The 19,962-nt window shown below is 37.8% G+C and overlaps 1 protein-coding gene across 4 annotated transcripts in view; it reads left to right on the forward strand.

The window, feature by feature from the left end:
- Positions 1–19,962, forward strand: part of LOC131684969 (high affinity copper uptake protein 1) — a 146,588-nt gene that overhangs the window by 26,525 nt on the left and 100,101 nt on the right. For 2 of the 4 annotated variants that reach the window (XM_058968269.1, XM_058968274.1), the window contains exon 1: positions 4,630–4,739. The exons of 1 other annotated variant lie outside the window; for it this stretch is intronic. The gene's annotated coding sequence lies outside the window, so the exon portion shown is untranslated. Of the gene's footprint in view, positions 1–4,629; positions 4,740–19,962 lie in introns of those variants that run through there. One more of the 4 variants, XM_058968270.1, reaches the window with a different exon arrangement.

Raw genomic sequence — 19,962 nt, forward strand, 5'->3', positions numbered from 1 at the left:
TCCTGAACTGGCCAAATAGATGGTCCAGATATTATCTCAGAAATAAATATCATTGTGCCCGCGAGAAATCTCAGACCGCTTCTTAAGACTTGAATTTCAGAACGGAACAGAGTACGGTCAGAACGAACCCATTAGGGCGATGTGTAATATTTTTAATAGTGTTTATGACTGTATCTTGTGGTGTTTTTAAAAACAGACTGTGGAGGTTGATTTGGATTTCAAGATTCCATTTTTTTGTTATATTTGTGATTTTTGTTTTTGTAATACTGTGTACTATGTGATTATGTTTAATTGTTGTGTAAAACCATTGTAATCATGTGTGAAAAATACGAAAAGATGATGAGATTTTACGCCTATTTGAGGATTGCTTTCAGATGAAAAATAAGAAATAAATAAAATAAGTAAATGTGAAAATAGAGCTTTTGGATCAGGATCATCACTTGCGCAATGCAACACTGATCTCCAGTGGCGTAGCCAGAAAGTTGATTTGGGGGGGTCTTTTGGTGAAAATTGTTGATTTTTTTTTAAAAATACTAAAATTAAATAGGAGTTTCACGAATTATTGAACATTCAAAAATATAAGTAGTCTAACAGATGCCATTACAGTCTACAGACAAGGAGAACGAATATGGAACAGTGTTCAAACCTCTATAGATTGTTTTCTTGTACAATATGTCAAAGAAATAAAAGAATGTAAAATTCTAAAGCGAAAATTTTTTTCGAAACCATTCTCAACAGTCAAGATCATCAACTTTGAAGGATTAACAACTTCCAAAAAGTTCTCCAACATAAAACAGAGTTCCTTCTGATATACACATTCTAGTGGTTAATTCTCCTAGAAGTAATTGTGGAAAATTAATTCTTCAAAAATCGTAAGTGACTTGGTGCCTTCAGCAAAGTTGTTGATAATATCATTTTAAAAGATTTTGTTGAAAACATAAAGGCTACATCAATGCAGCATATCGAGATATAAAATAATATTTAGAAAAAAATTGAAGCCAGTTCTCTTCAATATAACTTTTTTCTTTTGCATATACTCTACTATATTTCGATACACTGAATATATAAAGTATTAATGTCTTCAACAAAGTTATTTGAAATAGCACACATTGCTGAACTCATTAAGTTTCGAGCTAAATTTTCTTAAATAATTAATTCTCTATAATTACTTCTAGAAGAATAAACCACCAAAATTATTTTATCAGAAGATGTGCAGTTTTACGTTGTAAAATTCTTCGATGATACCTAACATCGAAATTTGACAGTTCCGAATGAAAGTGATTGTGACCATAAAAAAGTTGTCGAACATTCATTTCACTTTTCTTCACTATTCAAGCTCACAACTTGACAACGAGCCCTAGTAGCTAGTATACAAAATATTATTACGCCATTCCTAAGAGGCGAATGACCCTAAAGTTAAAACCATTATAATAAAAAAAAGAACTTCTATGACAGCCCGAACTGTAGACGTAGGACTACACTACTAAATGTGAAATATTTTATTTCTTAGTACATTTGGATTAATAATAAATCGAGTACAGTTTAAGTACTATCATCGAATGTTACATATTGAATCAAATCGTTTTACTTATCAGGTCATTTTATTTGTAGTAGGCGATCGAGCTCGATTAAACTTATTTGAGAAAATTTGAAGAAATAGAAACAGAAAACTGCAACCGAAAACCGAACTTATACCTGGAACTGTTTCAAGTTTTTATGGGACAATCTCAACCTTGAAAAATTGTAAAAACTTTTCGATTGTGTGTGGTAAAAACCCCGAACCTGTGAAGAAATATCAAATTTTAAACAATATGGTCCCATTTCATATATAGAACAACCTTTCTAGTTTTCTTTTGGCATTATTGTAACTTTCTTAAACTGCTCATAAAAGCGTAAGAGTCCCATATGGATTTTTGTCGCGAATGAATTATCTTTTGGATTGTATTCTGTATCACCACTGAATCACAATGCACAAATAAGGTTACCAGGTTTGTGTAGAAAATATCGAAAAAAATACCAAACCATGGTTGTCCCATCCAAAAGGCTCAAAGAAAATATAAACCTTGAACAGCGTTTCTCTCGGCTTGCTGTTTTTCAATATGGAACTCTTATGCATTTATGGGCAGTAAAGCACACATATAAATTTAGCGAATGCAGTAGTCTTAATAATATATCGAAGTAATTATTAATATACAGGACCGAAAATAATTTTATACAGGGTGTTTGGTTCATGATTAAGAATCTCTCGAGGGGTGATTTACTGTCATATTTGGAGAAAAAAATCGTTCTACACATACCATCAAATCTCAACCGGTACAAAGTAATTGAACTTTTTGTGTAAAAAACTTGTTTATCTTAAAACACCTCTAACTCAAAAAGTATACCTCGTATTTTCAATCTTTTAGTGCCCTAGGAAAGGTGAGAAAATTTTCTATTGAATAATGTTTACCTATCTTTCAGATAATTAGTTTTAATTACCTTTTAGTTGTAAAGTAGTTAAAAGTTTGTGTTTTTGATGAGGTTTTTGCTAATTTTCTCAAAATAATGAATTATGATTATAGCAATATCTATTATCCAAAAGTTGGGTTTGAGGACGATTCATAATTTGTTCTTCAACATAATATTCCTATCTCTTCTCGTTTCCTTGTAATGTCACTTCTAAACTTTTCCTGTAATTGACTTGCAAGTTCTTAATAGACTCTAATCTAAAACAAATGCTTTATATCGCTATTACCAGGGCTTCATTGAAAACCTGAGAAAATTTCCTTTCGATGTATGTACAGATATTTTTAGTTAAGTGTACTACATGACTTTTTACTAGTAAAATAACTCAAAATTTGCGTTTTTGGTGATTTTTGTAATTATTCTAATTATTAATCAACAAAATTTATCGTCACTATTGTTCATTTGGTGCCCCTTAATATTCTATACAACTTGTTATTTGACACTTTATCCCTATCGCTTTTCATTTCGCTGCAATTTAATGGTTAACACAGAATGACCTCATCATAAATGCAGTGGGTTCGAAATCGTTGTTGTTGCATATGAAACGAGAAGATAAACGATTTTGCCTTCTGCGGTCGTGAACTCGTCCAAGTGCTTGCACTGGAGAGTTGTTTCCGCACCTAGCGACCTGATTTGGGCGCCCTCACCAAGGACCTCTTGGGCCAAGGCCTTATATACTGCACTTGATTGTGCGCCTCGCTTCAGCACCAGGAGCATCTCTCCCGTGTTGGTGCGTCTTACGCTACGCACATCCTGCCCAAGGGCCGAGAGACTTTCGGCCGCCTTCATCGATTTAAGGACATCGGCGTATTTGTCCTTGTCGGTTTTTAACCACAAGGCTTCGCCTCTGTCCTTGGCCTTCCTCGCAGGCCGCGGTACCTCCGGTTTCGGTGCCGGCTTTTTCTTGGTAACCAGCGTCCAGGGGTTTGAGCCCCCCTGCCCCGGTCGTGCCGGGTTGCTGGTACCATCGCTCTCCACAGCGAGGTCACTCTCGCCCTCGCTTACCTCACCCAGGCGGCGTTTGACCTTGACGGTTGCACGCCGAGTGGTGTCGGTTTTGGCACCCTCGCCTGGCGACTTCCTAGGGCGCTTCGCATTCGATGCCGTCTTACGATTGCCCTTTCCCTTTCCCTTCGAGGGGAACTCGGTCGCCGCTCCGATCGACGTGGCTGCTCCGTAGAAGGTAAAGGCCACTGTCTGTGAACCTCTATCGACCTTCTCTCTTTCCTCCCTATTGGAGGCCACTGTCTGGGTTTCTCTGTCGGGCCTCTCCCGACATTCCACCCTCTCAACATATGCCTGCTGTTCCTGTCTTGCGACACGAACAGCTTTCCGGAGCTCCAAGAGGCTCAACTTCAACTCCTTGGCTATGTTCTGCTTTGCGCTAGCGAAGTCGATTATAGAATCGAGTTGCTTCGCTACTTTGCGCATCGCAGCTATTGGCCCCTCCGATGCGTTGGTAGGGATATTGCCTACCGCTGCTGGGGGGTCACTGGTGCTTTCGGATGCAGCACTCATCGCACCACTACTCTCCCCACGGGGGGGAGACCTCGCCAAACCACCTCTTGCGAAGGGGTTTGGCACCTCCGTCTGTTTATTTTTATTTTTATTTACCTCCATGTATAGTCCCACGAGTAGCGCGAGAAATATATGTCCGCCACGCCAGAGCTCCGCATTAGCGTGGTAAGGGACGCTTACTGTGGGGGTTGCCCAGGTACCCCACAGGCTCCGTTAACGATCGAGCATCTTTTTCACCCCCTCGATCACTCATCCCTCGGCACGGGTCGCTTCACGCCTTGGAATTGGGGTTATGCCCTACCTTGCTTTACGTGGTGATCTCGGCCCGGATCATCACAACCATCCTCCTTTACCAGGGCTTTGGACCTGTAGCTCTGGTTCTCAATAGTTCCATATACGTATGTTATTACAGACATGCTACTATTGGGATCCGTCATTCGCTAGCGGACGGCTTGGAAATGACAGTAGTGCCAGTTTTGCACTAAAGGTTTATTTTATACAAAAGTTAGTAAAAATAAAAATTGTTTTGTTCGTTTTTTAGTTTCATTTAAAACAAAACAATTTTTTTATGAAAATTCTAATTTCATTTTGTGATCTTTGGTGTTTAGGTCGCTGTTATTCCAGTGGACTGCTGGAGGAAAACGTATCCGACGGCGCAGTTGGAAGTTTTAGTGGACCTTCCGCTAACGAGCAGGTGATCGTAAGTCGGCACTACGGTGAGTGATTTTTTTTCCTTTTATTATTTTTTTGTCACTCAATTGGTGAAGATTTTCATTAGTGTTAATTTATAGTTCATTGACATGGCGCATACAATGGCAGCCACTATTAAGCCTTTCCGTAACGGTACATCGTTCGGAGATTGGGCCACACGATTGAAATATTTTTTCATCGTGAATAAAATTGACAACGATTCTGACAAAAGAGCATATTTTATCACCATGGGTGGTCAGTGGTTTTTTCTCAACTGAAATTGCTCTACCCTACGGGTAATTTTGAAAATGTTCCAAACGATGATCTAACTAACATAAGACTCGTTTGGATAGATCGGAATCGGATTTAATTCAACGGCGTCGTTTCAACACTCGCATTCACGAACCCTGGACCTCCTGTTCGTAAATGACGTAGAAGCTTCCTGCGCCGTTTCAGAAGCCCCTGAGTCATTAGTTGCATGTGACGCATATCATCCTCCTCTTCTAGTAATGCAGATTTGTCCTCAGTTTGTTTATGACAAAATGCTGGGTGTCAGGGAGTCAAATTTCTCTAGGCTCCAAAGTTCACTGCAGGCCATTGATTGGTAGACTTTTTTGAATTCCGCGATCGATGTAGATGTTGCTTTTACTGGTCCTGAAACAGCTTTTCAGAATAACTGTTAAAGCGTCCCCGACCAAAACCGGCATGGTCCAATCGTTAGCTAAGTAAGATGAAAAGATTGCGAGCAGCTGCGCTATTACACCAGCCGACGAAACCCCATTACACAATGAGAATTTTTTCAAGCCAGCAACAGTTACAAGACATAATATTATAAACGCTTCCTCTTTTCAAGACATGTAGTACAAACCCAATCGAACCTGAAACAAAATCCAAGGCAATTTTGGAACAGATTCAAGCAGAAACGGAGACTGTTTCGTGAGACCAAATCATGTATATCGAAGGATCAACATGACTTTTTTCAGGTAGATCGACAACTACTAATCTAGCCCAATTCACTTCGGTCTGTATTAAAAATATTGAAGTTGGATGTCAGGTCGATACTGTATGCACGGATCTCAAGGCTGCATTCGATCGTGTAGATCGCTCTCTTCTACTGGCAAAGATAAAGCGGCTGGGCGCTTCGTCAAATTTCACAGAGGGGCTTAAATCATATCTCGTAAATCGTATCTGTAAAATTAGGAAATAACGAGTCATACAGCTTCATCAACTTGTCGGGAGTGCCCCAAGGGAGCAATCTAAGATCGTTGCTTTTTTCGTTATTCATCAATGACGTTTGTTATGTTATACCTCCAGGATGTAAACTTATATATGCTGTTGATCTCAAACTGTTTCTCATTGTGCAGTCAATAGCATGGCACTACAGCAACACTTAGATGCTTTTTGTGAATGGTGTAATCGCAACTTGCTGGCTCTCAGCGTGTCGAAATGTTCCATAATATCTTTAACACGCAGAAAAAATTCTATACTCTGGAGGTACACCATCTCAGGAGAGTCGCTAGAGAGAATGACAGTTATCAGAGACCTCGGAGTACTCCTGGACTCATAACTGACATTCAGAAATCATAACTCTCATGTTATAGAACAGACAAATAGAAATCTCTGCTTCATTATAAGAATCGCCAAAGACTTCACTGATCCATATTGTTTACAGACACTCTATTTTTCACTTGTTCGATCTGTCCTGGAAGCTTCAGCACCTATTTGGTGTCCTTACACGAGCATTTGGATCAACCGAATAGAAGCAGTGCAGGCAAGATTCCTCCGTTTCGCTCATAGAACTCTCCCGTAGCGTAACCTAGCAGAGCTACCACCATACATCGATCGATATGGAAACTCTAGCGAAGAGGCGTAACACATTTAGAGCAGTATTTGTTGGGAAGATATTAACTGGCCAAATTCCTGATTCCTGAACTGGCCAAATAGATGGTCCAGATATTATCTCAGAAATAAATATCATTGTGCCCGCGAGAAATCTCAGACCGCTTCTTAAGACTTGAATTTCAGAACGGAACAGAGTACGGTCAGAACGAACCCATTAGGGCGATGTGTAATATTTTTAATAGTGTTTATGACTGTATCTTGTGGTGTTTTTAAAAACAGACTGTGGAGGTTGATTTGGATTTCAAGATTCCATTTTTTTGTTATATTTGTGATTTTTGTTTTTGTAATACTGTGTACTATGTGATTATGTTTAATTGTTGTGTAAAACCATTGTAATCATGTGTGAAAAATACGAAAAGATGATGAGATTTTACGCCTATTTGAGGATTGCTTTCAGATGAAAAATAAGAAATAAATAAAATAAGTAAATGTGAAAATAGAGCTTTTGGATCAGGATCATCACTTGCGCAATGCAACACTGATCTCCAGTGGCGTAGCCAGAAAGTTGATTTGGGGGGGTCTTTTGGTGAAAATTGTTGATTTTTTTTTAAAAATACTAAAATTAAATAGGAGTTTCACGAATTATTGAACATTCAAAAATATAAGTAGTCTAACAGATGCCATTACAGTCTACAGACAAGGAGAACGAATATGGAACAGTGTTCAAACCTCTATAGATTGTTTTCTTGTACAATATGTCAAAGAAATAAAAGAATGTAAAATTCTAAAGCGAAAATTTTTTTCGAAACCATTCTCAACAGTCAAGATCATCAACTTTGAAGGATTAACAACTTCCAAAAAGTTCTCCAACATAAAACAGAGTTCCTTCTGATATACACATTCTAGTGGTTAATTCTCCTAGAAGTAATTGTGGAAAATTAATTCTTCAAAAATCGTAAGTGACTTGGTGCCTTCAGCAAAGTTGTTGATAATATCATTTTAAAAGATTTTGTTGAAAACATAAAGGCTACATCAATGCAGCATATCGAGATATAAAATAATATTTAGAAAAAAATTGAAGCCAGTTCTCTTCAATATAACTTTTTTCTTTTGCATATACTCTACTATATTTCGATACACTGAATATATAAAGTATTAATGTCTTCAACAAAGTTATTTGAAATAGCACACATTGCTGAACTCATTAAGTTTCGAGCTAAATTTTCTTAAATAATTAATTCTCTATAATTACTTCTAGAAGAATAAACCACCAAAATTATTTTATCAGAAGATGTGCAGTTTTACGTTGTAAAATTCTTCGATGATACCTAACATCGAAATTTGACAGTTCCGAATGAAAGTGATTGTGACCATAAAAAAGTTGTCGAACATTCATTTCACTTTTCTTCACTATTCAAGCTCACAACTTGACAACGAGCCCTAGTAGCTAGTATACAAAATATTATTACGCCATTCCTAAGAGGCGAATGACCCTAAAGTTAAAACCATTATAATAAAAAAAAGAACTTCTATGACAGCCCGAACTGTAGACGTAGGACTACACTACTAAATGTGAAATATTTTATTTCTTAGTACATTTGGATTAATAATAAATCGAGTACAGTTTAAGTACTATCATCGAATGTTACATATTGAATCAAATCGTTTTACTTATCAGGTCATTTTATTTGTAGTAGGCGATCGAGCTCGATTAAACTTATTTGAGAAAATTTGAAGAAATAGAAACAGAAAACTGCAACCGAAAACCGAACTTATACCTGGAACTGTTTCAAGTTTTTATGGGACAATCTCAACCTTGAAAAATTGTAAAAACTTTTCGATTGTGTGTGGTAAAAACCCCGAACCTGTGAAGAAATATCAAATTTTAAACAATATGGTCCCATTTCATATATAGAACAACCTTTCTAGTTTTCTTTTGGCATTATTGTAACTTTCTTAAACTGCTCATAAAAGCGTAAGAGTCCCATATGGATTTTTGTCGCGAATGAATTATCTTTTGGATTGTATTCTGTATCACCACTGAATCACAATGCACAAATAAGGTTACCAGGTTTGTGTAGAAAATATCGAAAAAAATACCAAACCATGGTTGTCCCATCCAAAAGGCTCAAAGAAAATATAAACCTTGAACAGCGTTTCTCTCGGCTTGCTGTTTTTCAATATGGAACTCTTATGCATTTATGGGCAGTAAAGCACACATATAAATTTAGCGAATGCAGTAGTCTTAATAATATATCGAAGTAATTATTAATATACAGGACCGAAAATAATTTTATACAGGGTGTTTGGTTCATGATTAAGAATCTCTCGAGGGGTGATTTACTGTCATATTTGGAGAAAAAAATCGTTCTACACATACCATCAAATCTCAACCGGTACAAAGTAATTGAACTTTTTGTGTAAAAAACTTGTTTATCTTAAAACACCTCTAACTCAAAAAGTATACCTCGTATTTTCAATCTTTTAGTGCCCTAGGAAAGGTGAGAAAATTTTCTATTGAATAATGTTTACCTATCTTTCAGATAATTAGTTTTAATTACCTTTTAGTTGTAAAGTAGTTAAAAGTTTGTGTTTTTGATGAGGTTTTTGCTAATTTTCTCAAAATAATGAATTATGATTATAGCAATATCTATTATCCAAAAGTTGGGTTTGAGGACGATTCATAATTTGTTCTTCAACATAATATTCCTATCTCTTCTCGTTTCCTTGTAATGTCACTTCTAAACTTTTCCTGTAATTGACTTGCAAGTTCTTAATAGACTCTAATCTAAAACAAATGCTTTATATCGCTATTACCAGGGCTTCATTGAAAACCTGAGAAAATTTCCTTTCGATGTATGTACAGATATTTTTAGTTAAGTGTACTACATGACTTTTTACTAGTAAAATAACTCAAAATTTGCGTTTTTGGTGATTTTTGTAATTATTCTAATTATTAATCAACAAAATTTATCGTCACTATTGTTCATTTGGTGCCCCTTAATATTCTATACAACTTGTTATTTGACACTTTATCCCTATCGCTTTTCATTTCGCTGCAATTTAATGGTTAACACAGAATGACCTCATCATAAATGCAGTGGGTTCGAAATCGTTGTTGTTGCATATGAAACGAGAAGATAAACGATTTTGCTACGAAACTAAAAGAGATAATTGAATGGAGTCAAAGGAAGAATTGTAGAACTTGCTGAGATGCATTAATTCCATGATAAGAATGGTGAAGTTTTTTATTTACTATTTTAAGAAAATAACGAAAATGCTAATAATAACACTAACTTTAAACTAATTAACTTCTAAAAGAATACTAAATTCACTTAACTGAAAAGTATTAATACATTTTTCTGTGAAAAATTTTCCTGGCTTTCGAATAAAAATAAGAAGTATAATAAGGGCCATATTTTTCAGTATTAGTGAATATGAGATAAAAATATCTAAGTTCAATAACCCAAACACATGAAAACAAGACAAGATAAGTGCATCATATCAAAGAACAAATTATACAACTTTTCAAGACTAACAATTTGAATTATTAAAATGGTGATGTTAACTATTAAGTTTCTCGCGATGTGAACGAAAAATCGAACAAAATTGTTAAATTTTAAATAAATTACTGTGAAAAGATTACTTAACCTCATTAGCTGAAACATTTGAGGACATTTTTCAGTGGAAAATTTTCTCACCTATGCAATGGATCTAAAAGATTTGAAATACAAAGTATATTAATTTGAGTTAGAGCTATTTTAAGACAAATAAGTTTTTAACACAAAAAGTTCAATAATTTAGTAACGGTTGAGATTTCATGGTATGTGTAGAACGATTTTTTTCTCCAAATATGACAGTCAATCATCCCTCGAGAGGTTCTTAACCATGAACCAAACACCCTGTATATGGGCTTAGATACGTTTTTTGCAACGGAATTCATTCATAAATAGGCTTTGTAGTATGTATTAGCAGAATCAAAAGGGGGACAATGCGGAAATGAATCACGTAGAACCAAACGAACGCTTAAATAATAAAGCTTCGTTGCGCTTTCCATCGATTCGCGTAAATTTGTTGCTAAGAAAGTTGTCGTCTTTGCGCAACGAAAGCACAGATTGCTATCTGCTGCACCCAGGCGAGATGGACCGTGAGCGGATTCAGCCATCAATTATTTCACACAGCAAATGAAAAATAAAACATTGGACATATCCGTACACGAATGGAAGACACGCTCAAGCAAAATGAGTCCACGCTAGTGATGATAAGTGGAGCGAAAGAGACAACTAGTACCACGACACTATGTTAACCGTATTTGCACATGGAGCTCGACTGTACAAGCGATTTTGTGCACGTGTTTAATACAAAAAATTGTACATAAAATGCGTGCTTGAAACGAGCACAGCACAAGGGAAAGCATGATGCTTAATCGGGCAAGCTCACTCGCCTGTTGAACAAACATGGCGAACTTCTACAGCCTGTGTAGCGGACTTATCAATCTGCTACACTGGCTGTAAAAGCACACAGCACCGTTGTCTGCTCGCCGTTCCACAGACAACTGAGCATGTCCGACCAAACCTTTTTGTTAAATAGTCAGTGATGAAGTCATTCATTGAAGCGTAGCGCGCTAGATACATAAATCTGTCGTGCCGGACTTGGGAAGCGCTGTGCATTTTTAAAATTTGTAATGCCATAATATCAAAATCTATGGGTTTATCCATTGGAATCTTAGAAGTATTTCGGATCGATATTTGCAAAAAAATTGAAAATTTATCGTGAGATGGCTGAATTATAAGCGTTTAAAGCTTGACCAATTTTTCGTTACATGCCATTTTTGTTGAATTTGCAAAGTGCACCCCCGTATCGAAAACAAAAAAGTAGTCCTACGTCAAAAATTATTACGCCACTCCATTCAGCACTCAAATATACACCATTAAAGGGGTCCTCATATAAAATTGTGCAAAAAGTGCCTAATGCTTTATATTTTTTTTTTTAAGAAGTAAAATGACTTTGACATGTGCGCTATTCTGCAAAATATTTATTAAGGTTTCATTCATAAACTAAAAATTTTCGAGTGTAAGGTGTCAAAAGTGGCGTCCAAAATGGCGGCTCCAGCAAAAGGGGCTTTGAAAACCGACCTCATCTGCGGGCACGATACAGGTCGCAATTCGTCGTCTACAAGCAGCAAACCAAAACAATCTTGAAGATTACATTCCGTAGAGGCATCCCAATCTAAAAAACATGAAAAATTTCGATATAGAAAGAAAATGGCGGCCACTTGAAAATAAAGTATCGTTTTTTCGCATGATTTTTCCACTTTAGATGGCGAGTAACACTCGTCTATAACGAATCGGATTCGCTGTTTTCAGAAACAGAGATGACAATCTCTTACGGATGGAACCTTCTCTTAAACATACTGTTCAGCCACTAGTTAATGCTCAACTAGATCAACTTAATAAACTGAAACACGTAGTTTTTGAAGAAATCCAATCCACGTGAACCACATCACAAAACACCTAAAAGTAGTTTAGATACATGTAATATCTATATCTTCATTGCTCTCGCAGGTTGATGGGGTTGACGGTATTGTAAACATCATCAAGCCACAATAGACTCAATAGAGTTACCTAAATATAAGGACCTTCGCTCTTTTTAGTTTCTATTTGCACCAAGTTCTACTACTAGAGGTTAATTAGTTCTCATATTAATAATCCACCAATTGTTATGACTACTCAGGATTTTATTTATATAAGAAGTCCGCTTCAAGATGTTGATTACAATATGCCTCGATAGTGGTGTATCGAGGAGACCGGGAGGGCTGATATAAGCCTTTTTTCTGTTCTATACCTTTCCTCTATTTACCCGCTCATAACCAACAATGAACCAGTAACAAATAGATAATTGAGAATGGATGTGCTATGTGTTGTGGTTGGCTATTCAAGTATTGGTAGAGTTTGAAGTACTAATGTATGTCTTTCATGTGATGATCATAACTTAGGCTGTATCTTGTACCTATCTAATCTGTTACGTCTCTCATATATTGTCTTTTATTTCTTCTTTTCGAGTCCTATACTGCCATTCTACACCCGCCTTCAGCTGGGTCAACAAAGATGGTGATAGTGAACGTTTTAGCACTCACACATTCTCAAGCGCGGTCTCAAGCGGGAACCTACAAAATAGCCCTCGCGCACGCGCTCATACCTATTAGACAACACGTCTCATGGCGACGACATGATCGGAAACCCTATCGATATAAGGGATCCCACTTTCTGCCAGAATTCTAACCACACACCGAAAATTTAATATCAGACTCACGATTCGCGCGACCATTCAAGAACACACGTAAATATGTTACAAAATCACATCAGCGTACAAACGTTAGAGCCCCTCGCGATTTTCCAAGTTCGCCCACGAACTCGCAAACATGATTATACCCCGGTGATAAGGTGAACGTCTCAGCACTCATAATCTTACCAACGCGATCTCAAGCGTCAATCTAAAAACTCGCGTTCGCGCCATCAGGAATCGGGATCGTCCGGAAGTCTCTATCCTCGGTACCAACAGTCTAGGTCCATGTTATTGAATAAAAAAAATTGAAAAATTAAGAAAAAAAATAACTCCCATATCCACTAGACAAAACGTTCCATGGCGACATGACCGGGAACTCTAGTAATATGGGGTAACTCACTCGCTGTCAGAATGTGATCCATACACCGAAATCTAAATATCAGAATGACGGTCGCAGGGTTTCAAAATCGAATTTATACACGCGAAGTCACATACACGCGAGCACACGTGACAAACACGTCAACATACGAACGCTTAAGCCCTTCGCGATCATCTACGCACACCTATGCCCGCGATCGCGCAAACTTGATAACACTCCGGTAATTATGTGAACGTTTGAGTTAGGAATGGGCGAAGTCGATGCGATTTTTTCAAAATCGATTTTTTCAACTAGAAAAATCGATTTTTTGTATCCAAAAAAAAAATTTGTCAAACGGTTCGATGTTTGACATCTATTTTATTGATTCAATAAAATCGATTTGGTGAAATCCATTTTTCTTTCAAATCTTTTTACCTCGAAAAATCGATTTTTTGTATCGATTTTTCCCGCCTCGATGTTTGACAACATCGATGTTTTCGCATTGAAAAAATCGGTGTAGCAAAATCGATTTTATTTTTCAAAATGCCCATCACTAGATTTAGTACTTACGAAGTTACAAACGCTGTCTCAAACGCGAACCCGCAAACGCGCGCGATCATGAATCGGTCGCGTCCGGAAATCTTTAGCCTTCATTCTAGCAATTTAGGTCCATACATTCAGTTGGACCAATCAAAAAAATAAAGCTCATATCCACTAGGCCACACGTTCTACGGCGGCACGACTGGGAACTCCAATGACATGGAAGAACCTACTTTCTTCTGGAATCTGAACCGCACACAAAAAATTAAGTATTACAGATTCACGGATCGCGCGCGATCATTTTAGATCACACACGAATATGCGAAAGGCACACGGTTATGAAATAGAATTTATACACGCGAGCTACATACACGTTAGCACACGCGACATACAAAGGCGCACGCGATCGAGCACGTTAACGTACAAATGTTCGGGCCCTTCGCGATGATACACACGATCGCGAGTCCCTACGTCCTACATACCTACATACCTGAACCGTACAATGAATATCACATTCAGAATCACGGCCCGCTACAATTGGCCTAAAGCAGTGTTTTAGTGGGCGACATTACCTGTCTCGTCTGCAAATTGTAGTATGTGATTCTGACGTGGAGCCCTTCCGAGAACCTAGCTCTACACCTCCAGTAGGACAACTCTCGAAAAAAATATATATAAGATGATCCCCTTAAGGTTAGATGACTAATACTATTAATGATAACATTCCTAGATTCTAAAATGCTTTACAGAAAATGTTCACATTTATCACGCCATCACACCGTTTTTTCAGATATGAAGCCAATGTATTGACGCCAATTTATACGCAATTTATTGACTATACATAGTGGTATGCTGATTGATAGCAGCATTGGACGAGCAATGGAACATGTGATAGAAATGCATTTCGATGCATACCATCTGTTATCGGTATATCAATTTTGGCCCCACACAGGTTCTGTAACTGCTGGCAAAATTATTTCGCGACCATATCCGATACTTTGTTTCGACCGACAAGGACACAGATGGAGAGAAGTGATAAATTGATTCTCCCATCTGCATAACACAATCAAAGACTTCTTCGGGATACTGTTGTGCTAGTCACAGCACCATAAAATGATGTAGATTGCTCAATTTATCACTGATACATTGTGCGCATCCGTTGACCTCTGAACTACTGGTTGGTGTCCGTTGATAAAATTTCCAACCTGTTGCCATGATGAGTGTAATGATATGTATGCGGTGTACATGTTCACATTCAGGGAGGACAAAATTGGCCGACCAGACATCCATTGAAATGAACAATAATGACAAAAGTACATGTACGAAACTTTTCTAGCCGGTATTTGGGGTATGTTGGACATCACAGAATGTTGGATAATTTTAGAATTTCTACAGTTATAATTCAGTACCTTCTGGGATTGTTTAGTTAAATTTATTAAATCAGACTTTTATGTTTAGACTTCATCCCATCAGCAGATTCGGTTTCGCTATGGTCTTATCGGCAAACAAGAATTTCTGTGCTGTCGAGACGTCAGTCCCGAGCAGTCGTTTAAACGTGCACACAAAAAGTGTGGCATTTTTTCGAATTTAGTGTCCAAGACGGTCTGTAAGCTACTGATGCGACGAAGTCGAAACACAAATTTGCGACTTTTAAATTAGATATTGTGCCCTCTTGCAAACAATTTGGTCTTATCAAATTTGTTATCTAGAGCATCTATACAATCGATAATCTCTATAAAATAACAATCGTCTAAGCATCTTATATTTAAACAGATCAATCAAGTCAAGGTTACCGAATTTCATGTTCTATTTTAGCACATACAATGTATCGAGCAAACAATTGGTGAAAATAAAGGTAAACTTCTCCCTGAAATCCCCGTTCCATTTGCCGTTCATAGGATATCCTTTAATTACATGTCCGAACCAATTATGGTATGATTTGCCGTACATCTACATTTTCGTTGGTATGGAACAGAAATTTGTAATTAATATCTATGATTGTACTTCAATAAAATTTAAAAACATTGTTTACTCGTTGATATTTCCCCTTTGTCGATTTTCCACATACATAAATATGTAGGTATGTAGCAGAACTACGTTGATGTGGCCAGTATAAAAGTGCCGAATGCCCGCAGATAAGAACGGGAACGCTGATTGTTCAATGTTGAATAATGACATCTACTTGAAAAACATCAACTTATTCCATTAGTCAAATCCTGGCAAACGGATTCACGAGGCAGCAAAATTGTATCTAGAGAAAATATTCATTTGAACTTGCTGTCGTTCTTGTAGCTTCCTGTTTATTAAATTCTGTTGAAATTTATTACGCTTCAAGGACTTCACCCAATGTTCACAGCTTGCATACTTTTAACTAAATAGCTAGTTTTAGATCACAATCACACTTATTATGAAAACCTGCTACTGATGGCAACAACTGAAAATGGTTCTGCATGGCGATAGCGCAGTGGTTTGCGGTAAATTGACAACAAATAAATTGAAACGAACTTTTGATATGCCCGGAAGCCACCAAGCTGTGGTCACAGTTAATGTTGCCTTTCCCTGTTCATATCAACGAAGCCTGAAAGCGACACTGGACACGTTATTTAGAAGGTCGCTCTTAGTGATACTAGTACCTAGTACTGCTATGGAATCAAATTATCTGTAATGAATGTGATCAGATTTTGGTATGGATTGCAGTGGTTTCCTGTGAGTTTTTTGGTATGTTGCTGATGCAGGCGCTACTAAAAATACCGATGAGCAAATTATGGTGAATTCCATTTAATTTCGTCCCACGAGTAGCAATGGAGAACAAACCAACAAAGCACTTAGATCAGGGTTTATCAAAAGCTCAACTTCCAAAAGTTATGTTTCATAAGTTTGCATTCAAATACAGCATTCTGCAGTATTACAAAGCATAAATTGTTTCACTTTTGTGCCCTTTATTAGCACGGGCGGCAAAGTTTCAACACATGCACGAACATTCCAAATGATTTAAGATGGAATTTATTGTATAGGATAATGAGCCTATTTGCACCCTATTCCTATTATCTCCACACTCTTTTGAAACTGTTGGTGGGAGCAGCCTGTGCCATGTTTGTTCGTCGCATAGGCTTAATTGGTATGGCGAAAATTGGGGCAATCGATTGGAGTTTTCGTTGCGCTCGATTACGAGTATTTCCTCATTTTCAGGATATTTTCATTAACATTCTACGCAAAGAAATTGATACCAATTAATAGGCATTCTATCGACTGAAGGTTGAGTAAATAACGAAATAGTGTGAAACTCTCCCTGATAGTGCCAAAATAGGCTCGTTTCACTATGTGTGTGTCTGAATTTGCATGCTGCTGGGAGTATTTTGCACTTTTGGTTTGTTTGGTTAGACACGGTCAGCGCTTAAATGCTACCGCTCCACTAAGCGACTATGCAACTTATTGTTTTCAAAAGTTTGAATGCTTAAGACAGTATTACCATTTTGTGAAAAACGCATATAATAACCCTTATAAGTTTATTCACAAATGAAAATGACACGTATATATTGATTTATTGCAGGAGGGCAGAGGAATGACACTTCTATACGCAATGGGTCAAGTCACATTTACCAGAGAAAAAATGAAGCTTCGACTTACGGAGATCACTCAATTATTCAATTCCAGCATTTCTGCCACACAGCACTAATAACGTGTAACAAATTAGTCCAGGCGGAAAAAAAGTTTTGAATATCAACATTAAACAACTATGGTATGACGACATTTAAATCAAACTACCCGTGTATATTCACGATCGCAAAATAGAGGGACGACCACACGATCTGACACAAGCTACTTACTTGCGATAGGAACAGAAAACGGTTTTCTGTCACCATACGAAGAAGTAGAATCTTATGGAATTTACATGGAAAAACTACTTCCCAGGTATTCCTAATGGTTAGAATTGAAATTACAAACGAGCTACAATACGCTGCATGCGGGATGAAATGAACGCACACAATGACATACAAATTCTCGACCCTTTCACGATGATATAAACTCGATTGTATTATCGTGAAAGGCTTGATCATTCACGCATACATATGATGGTGGATCTCGCAATTCTATAAACATCCTGGTGATTAAGTCAAAATGGTAGCACCTCTACTTTTGGTTCTAGTAGGTCATGACTTCAATTTTGGTCCCCAAAAAAAACAAACTTATGCACTAGAAATCTCGAGGCGTCAAGGCCGGACCCTCTAGTGATATTGGGGAACACACTCCTTTCTAGATCTGAATCGTACACTTAAATTCGCCGCACTCCCACGTGATCAAACCTGTTAACATACAAACTTTCGAGACCTGCACGATAACACAGCCCTAGTCACAAACTTCAACATGCAATTGTGATAATTCACGAAAAACGACGCCCGCGATCACGCAATCATAGAAACCCCCTTATGATCAAGTGAACGTTTTAACACCTACAAGTTATAAACGCGTTCCCACGCGACCATGAATCGGTCATGTTCTAATGTTATGATCCATACACTCAAAATTAAACATAGGGCTTGCGGTCCGCACGAACAAGAATCCTGGCAAATATTCTGTTCTCGTTTACGGGATCGCGACTGCTCTCAACCCCCAAAAATTGACGTTGCAGTTCTTGAAGGGAACCCGCTTAACTCCCAACGTTCCGGGGTGTGCACGGAAGGCACTTTTTGTTTTGGGGGTTTTCAGTTCTAGTCGACGGGTGTGGATCAAATTTAAATTTAGGTTTATTTACTTCCTCTATTAAATGGTTCTGATTTCTAATTTCTGGTGGCGGTACGGGAGGGTTACATCGAGCGAGGTGGTGCACTGGCGGTGATCTCTGGTAATGGCGATAGGGCAGATCGTCCCTGACGTCAATGTTTTTGTGGCGGCGGGTCCTCGGACAACGCGGTCGTTTTTGGCGTTTAGCGGAGGGCGCGATGATCGACACCCGGTCAATGAAACCCACGCCGACCGCCTTCTATTTCATTTACGGTTCGCCGTACCAGCACAAGGACTGAGCAGAGCGAGACAAGCGAACTCTTCGTATTATGGCCTAAGTGGATAATAAAGGTCGCCAAGTTAAGTACTAAATTTGTTCACAATGTTACTAACTAAAGAGAAAATAAACGTATCCCAAGTTTATGTGATATAATCACTGTAATACTGCTTTGGTGGAAAAGCCCCCGGACGACATCAAGGTACAGTATCATGCCGAGGGAAAAGACACCCCGAAGATTTAGTGAATAATATTACACATATAATCTGATCAATTACGCCTCGCTGCAATTGGGCTTAAGCAGTGTTTTAGTGATTGGCATTTCCCATCGCGTCTGCAATTGTAGTGAGTGATTCTGACAGGAAGCCCTTCCTAGAACCAAGCTGTACAACTCCAGTAACTTTCAAACTCTCAAAAAATATCGTTGATAAATACAAAAATATCAGTGGTCCTTAGTGGCTTCCTTGAGGAACTACTTATGGTATTTCCAGTGAGATTGAGCAAGTTGTACTTACTTTAACGAAGCAGGATCGTTTTGAAAGGGACGATAGTAATCAACGAGTCAATAACTGAAGAATTTCTAGTCGCTGACGTTTCGGTATAGCCTTGTCGAACTCCTGGGGAATCCTGTCGTTTCAGAACATAAGAAACTATCAACGCAACAATGCTTGCCAAATGCCCCGCAAATATCCCTTTGGTCATAAAACAAAAACCAAATCAGTACAATTAAAAAAACAAGAAGAAAATAGCTCTCTATTAATCAGGAAATAATTCAACCAAACAGAGCCCCTATAAGCCCACCTATATCTCAAGAATCAAGTATCTAATCATTATGCTCTAGTTTGCATTTGAAAGATTACTGCATAAACATTGAGGTTTTACAATTGAAAATTAGGATAATTGAAAATGATAATATTCAATTTGCACTGGGGGAACAATCGCGCGAAGTAATTGTTTTAAAAACATAGCCAGCAGTCTCTTAGGTCCAAGTTCATATAACGATACCACGGGAGAAAAGTTAATGACACCCAAATGCAGTTGGTGATGTAAGAAAAGTTTCCCCGCCGCAAAAAAAGGTTTCCGTGCGCATACGAATTGTGACGGCCAGCCGCTAATATTCGTGTTTCTAATATTTACATCTTTACGTATTGTAAATATATGAAAGACCCATGGCTCCGATACGCTAATGCATAGAACCGTGGTTAATAAACGAACTAGGAAAAAAACT

This window comes from Topomyia yanbarensis, chromosome 2, assembly GCF_030247195.1.
Source record: "Topomyia yanbarensis strain Yona2022 chromosome 2, ASM3024719v1, whole genome shotgun sequence".
NCBI lineage: Eukaryota > Metazoa > Arthropoda > Insecta > Diptera > Culicidae > Topomyia > Topomyia yanbarensis.